Raw genomic sequence first — 5,894 nt, forward strand, 5'->3', positions numbered from 1 at the left:
AGCCAGACATTTTGCTGTTGGGGGTGACGGTGGTGTTTGTCCCTCATCTGGCCCAGGGACCCTCTCCTGTTCCCTGTTTCCTAAATCACTCTCCCTTCGCTTCCTGGAAGAGAGGCCAGGAGGTGAAGAGGAGGAAACTGGGAGATCTGGGGTCTGAGCTGTGATGACAGCTGGGACTTCCTGCATGGAGTCCCTCATCTGCAAAATGGGGATTACCTGGCCTGCCTCCTGGGGTTGTGGTGAGAACTAGAAGAGAATGTTGAAGGGCTCTGGGGACTTTAAAAATCTATGCAAGGGTAAGGCCTCCAGTGCACAGCCTCCCACGAGGATTGCTCTGCAGGCTCACGTAGATGTAGAAGTTAGAGTGTGCTTGTTAAACCTGCCCTTCGCCTTCTACACCCTGGATTCCGTACTCTAAGAACTCCGTTACACACACGTGCCTTCACTATTGGCCACTCCCCTCCCGGCCCCCATCTCTGGGGTGGAGTCCCCCTTTTCCCAGGCTTTTTCTCACCTCCCAATCCACCCTCCCTCAGCAGTGTCCTTTGTGACATTGCTAGGAGGCTGAGAATCAGACCCCCACCTCCCAAGGGCCTCTCCAGAGTGAGCAGCATCAGCTTTCCAGCATTCCCCCCTGCGGTGGCATAGACGCCACTGACTGCCCCTGACCTTCAGGCAGTACCAGGATCCTCTTTCAGCTCTCCTGTCTGCTCTCCCCACCTCCAGCCTCAATCCTCCCTGCTTGCTGCCAGGCTGGAAGGCTTGCTATCTCTGCAGCCCCGAGGGGGGGATCAGGTGTGGGGCAGCAAGGGCCCAGCTCCTCCCTGGGGCCTGGGAGTAATCGGACAACTTCGCTTCCGGCAACCTGAGCCCTGTTCTCTCAGATGGGAGCAGAGAAATGCATAGCTGGGAAAGGGCTTGTAGATCTTGGCTGGATTCTGGGCAGCCAGAGGCCCAGGTTGCTTGGCTGGGCTGGGTCTGAGGCTGGGAGGGATGGGCAAGAAGGAAAAATAGGGCCTGGATTAGGATGCCTCACTCAGCTCAGACATAAAATTTAAGGGGTGTCCCAAAATATTTTCATGCAATATTTAAAAACATCAAAATTAATGCAAAACAAAATCCATTACTGTGCTACGCAGAATAACTCCCCCCCCTCCCCCCTCTCCCCCTCCCCCCAGAGGTCTGTGTCCTAATTTCCAGAACCTGTCAATACACTGTTATATGGCAAAGGGGAATTAGGGTTGCAAATAGAATTAAGGTTGTTAATCAGCTGACCTTAAGATAGGGAAATTATCCTGGGTTGTCCAGGTGGGACCAATGTAGTCACAAGGGTCCTTAAAAGTGGAAAAGAGAGGCAGAAAGAGCCAGAATCAGGGAAGGAAATGTAATGACAGAAGCAGAATCAGATTGATGTGATGTGATGTGACATACTGTGATGTGATGAAGATTCTGCTGGCTCTGAAGATGGAATGGGGCTATAAGCCACGGAATGCGGGCAGCCTCTAAAACCTAGAAAAGGTAAGAAAACAGATTCTCCCCTGGAGCCTCCAGAAAGGAATGAAGTCCTGCTGACACCTTGGTTTTAGCTCAGTCAGACTAGTGTCAGACTCTGTCCTACAGAAATATAAAATAATAAATTTGTTGTTTTAAGCCACTAAGTTTTGTGGCATTTTGATACAGCAGCAATAGGAAACTAATACTAATCAGCCAAATATCAACATTTTAAGTAAAAGCAGGATCAGGAGACTCTAGGCTCCTGGCAGGGGATATATATATATATATGTTGAAATCTTGCATGTTGGAAAATGTCTTTATTCTACCCTCCCTTTGGTTGATAGTTTTGCTGGGTATGCAAGGGAAAACCATGTCCCTCAGAATTTAGAACGCATTGATTCATTGTCTTCCAGCTTCTACTGGTATGGTTGAAAAACCTGAGTCCATTCTGATTCACTTTTCTTTGCAAGTGACCTATTTTTTTTCTCTCTGGAAGCTTTTAGGATTTCTTTTTTAGCACTAGTGTTTTGAAATTTCACAATGAGGTGGTTTTGTAGGGGTCTTTTTCTGTTCATTGTTCTAGATGATCTCAAGCATGTCTCACTGGGAAATTTTCTTGTATTATATCTTTGCTTCTTTTTTCCCCCTCCATAGGCTCTCTTTTTCTTTTTCTGATACTCCTGTTAGTCAAATGTGGATCTTCTCAACTGATCTTTGTTTTCTTAAATTTTCTCTCCCATTTTCTCATTCTTTGTCTTTTTTTAAATTTTAAACATTTTATTGACACACATATAGAGATGTACATATATCATACACATACGACTCAACTGTAATTCTTTGTCTTTTTGTTCTACTTTGTAGGAGATTTCCACAACTTTATTTTTAAATTTTTATATTAAATTTAAGCAGTTATTCTTTTAAATTATTTTTCATTTTTAAGAGCACTTGTTTTCTGAATGATTCCTTTTATAATATTTTATTTTTATTTCATGGATACAGCATACTCTTATCTCCCTGAAATAGATTTTATATTGCTTTTTATTAAGTTTTCATCTGTTTCCTGGTTTCTGTTTCCTCCGATTTCTACTTCTCTGTTTTTCTGTTTTGTCTCTGTCTTTCAGGTTAGAGACTCTCTGTCCATATGTGGTGATCCCTGTTGTCTGTTGTCTGTTCATATTTAATAGTGGGTTACTAAGAAATCATTTGACAGCTCCATGGGAAAGCTATCAACCACTAGGCCTCATGGAAGGATGGTCAGGTGGGGACCTAGCTGCTTCATTGATAGAAGCCCAGTGTCAATATATACAGACTTTTCTCTTAAGTCAATCAGTTTCTCTAGGAAAGATTTCCAGTCTTCCCCCTGGTGGTATGAACTTGACTGCCAGGATACTGAGACCTGAATAGGGGAGGAGAGCTGGAGTCCCACTGTTCAGAGTACAGACTTTCATTTACTGTCTTTTCCAGTAAAATATCTGTAGCAAGTTGTTAGATGCCCCCACCCCCCACCCCAAATATGTCCATGTTGTAATTCCTGGAACCTGTTAATGTGAACATATTTGGAAAGAGGGTCTTTGTAGATGTAATTAAGTTAAGAATCTTCAGATAAGGTCATCCTGGACTACTAAGGTGGGCTCTAAATTCAATGACGAGTGTCCTATAAGTGACATACAAAGGAGAGACACAAAGAGAAGTCCATGTGAAGATGGAAGCAGAGATTGGAGTGATGCAGCCACAAGCCAAGGAACACCTGGAGCTACTAGAAGCTCAAAGAGGCAGGAAGAATTCTCCCCTAAAGCTTTGGGAGGGAGCATAGTCCTGCTGACATCTGGATTTCATAATTCAGGCCTCCAGAGCTGTGAGAGAATAAATTTCTATTGTTTGAAGACACTCAATATTGTTTCTATTGTTTTGTGGTAATTCATTATGACAGCCCTAGGAAACTTACATAGCACCTTACTTCCAGCTGGCCTGTTATCCCTGAAACCAGACGCCCTTTGGTTCAGCCTCTCCTGGGAATAAGCTGCCAGTCTTCTGCTGGAGTGGGGATGGAGTAATTGACCGAGGTCTGAGAGGACACCTGAGGGTATAATTGCTCCTACTAGAGACTTTTTAAATTAATCTTCCAGGCTTCAGCCTCACCCCTCACCTCCACCTTCAGTGGTACTTGGCATTTTTAATGCTCAAGCCTTCCTGAGGTTCTGCAGTGTGAATCATCTAGCTTCTTGTTGGCATACCCTTTCCAACTTGTGGGCTTAAAATGCTGCTTTTTAGAGCAAAAATCCATTACCACCCATCCATCAGCTTTCCAACTTCCAAAATTTTAATGACATCTCTCATCTGCCATCAATTCTTCTTCATTCTCTTTCTTTTTGTGGGTTTTTGCCTTTAAAAATATCTTTAACTGTCATTTAGTGGCGTTTTAGGAAGGAACAGAGACAGATGTGTACATTCAATTACTTTGTTTAATCATATTATTAACATGATCAGAAGATTCATATTCTTTAATTATTTGAGTTTGATTGCTATATGGAAAGTCATGTACTCCAGTTTGCCACAGACCTCACCTCTCCCTGCAGTGCTATACCTGGTTTGATTTGTACATTTGTGTTTCCCATCTGGCTTCCTCCATGTACGTTTCTTGTCACTGGTTCAGGTAACCTCCAGAGATCAAAACTCCAGAGAACCATAGTGAAGGGAGTGGTACTTGGTGAGACAACCTCTATCTAATTTTCTCCACTTAAAAAATCCTGGAGCTAGGCTGGAAAAGTAGAAAAAAATCAGAGTTAGGAAACTGGGGCAGGAGAGGAAGGACTTAAGGATGGTTCACCTTGGCTTGGTTGAATTTCTGATTCCTTGGTTGTATAACCTACTGACTCCTGCCTGTTTTTTCTCCCTCTGCCTCAGTTTTTCAAGTTGGCTAATAAGCGCATTCATCTATGCCCAGTGGAGTGAAGTTGGCATGGTGACATTAGACATAAAAAAAACCTCAACAGCCATAAAAAAAGAATGAAATTCTGCCATTTGTAGGAATATGGATGGACCTAGAGAGTATTATGCTTAGTGAAATAAGTCAGAGAAAGAAAAATGCTGCATGGTATCACTTATATATGGAATCTAAAAAATAATACAAACGAATATATATAAAAAATAGAAGCCGACTCTCAGATATAGAAAACAAACCAGTGGTTACCAAAGGGGAGAGAGAAGGGGCAGCGAATTAGGGGTATAAGATTAAGAAATACAAATGACTATGTATAAAATAGATATGCGGGCTTCCCTGGTGGCGCAGTGGTTGGGAGTCCGCCTGCCGATGCAGGGGACGCGGGTTCGTGCCCCGGTCCGGGAAGATCCCACATGCCGCGGAGTGGCTGGTCCCATGGGCCATGGCCGCTGAGCCTGCGCGTCCGGAGCCTGTGCTCCGCAATGGGAGAGGCCGCAACAGTGAGAGGGCCGTGTACGGCAAAAAAAAAAAAAAAAGATATGCAACAAGGATATATTGTATAGCACAGGGAATTACAGCAATTATCTTGTAATAACTGTTAATGGAGTATAATCTATAAAAATACTGAATCACTATGCTGTGCACCTGAAGCTAATATAATATTGTAAATCAACTATACTTCAATTAAAAAAAAACTCTTCCCGTCTTTGGACACATAAGAATTGGAGGCAAAGAAATGTGGACTTGGAGAAGTCTGGGGCCAGCTTGCTCCCTGCAGGCTCAAGATCAGCCATCCCACAGAGAAGAAAAAAAACAAAAAAACAAAAAAACAAACCAAAAAAAAAAAAAAAACTCAACAGAAGGAAAGCTGGAAGCTTTGCTATTTTTTTTATATTTATTTATCTTATTTTTGGCTGAATCGGGTCTTAGCTGCAGCACGTGGGATATTTGTTATGGCATGTGGGTTTCTCTCTAGTTGTGGCGCATGGGCTCCAGAGTGCATGGACTCTGTAGCTGCAGCACACAGACTCTCTAGTTGTGTCCCACATGCTCAGTAGTTGCGGCTCGCGGGCTTAGTTGCCCCAGAGCACGTGGGATCTTAGTTCACCGACCAGGGATAGAACCCACATCCCTTGCATTGGAAGGTGGATTCTTAACCACTGGACCACAAGGGAAGTCCCTGCTATTTTGTTTTAATCTGTAGTGTCACAAGTTATCTTGATCAGCATTGAATTGTATTGCACAGATACATCTGTTCCTCCTCATTGGAACTAACTGCCTGGGCCCTATTGGCCTAGAATGCTGTCTGTCAGCAGGAGAAATCTTGATACTAAGAGACAATGGTTTAGGGGTCCTGTTTTTAGAATTGGTACTTCCCAGCTGGGACATGTAAACACCACACTCTGGGTTCCTCAGCAATACCCACACCCCTCTGCCTCCAATAATGGAGGGTGTAGGG

General features: G+C 43.6%; 1 non-coding gene across 1 annotated transcript; it reads left to right on the top strand.

Moving 5' to 3' along the window:
• Positions 1–5,131: 5,131 nt before the first annotated feature.
• On the top strand, positions 5,132–5,238 carry LOC132498073 (small nucleolar RNA SNORA38). Its single transcript, XR_009533690.1, has one exon. It is a non-coding gene; the product is annotated as a small nucleolar RNA SNORA38 (small nucleolar RNA).
• The last annotated feature ends 656 nt before the right edge of the window (positions 5,239–5,894 follow it).

The sequence above is a fragment of the Mesoplodon densirostris genome, chromosome 10 (assembly GCF_025265405.1).
Source record: "Mesoplodon densirostris isolate mMesDen1 chromosome 10, mMesDen1 primary haplotype, whole genome shotgun sequence".
Lineage (NCBI taxonomy): Eukaryota > Metazoa > Chordata > Mammalia > Artiodactyla > Ziphiidae > Mesoplodon > Mesoplodon densirostris.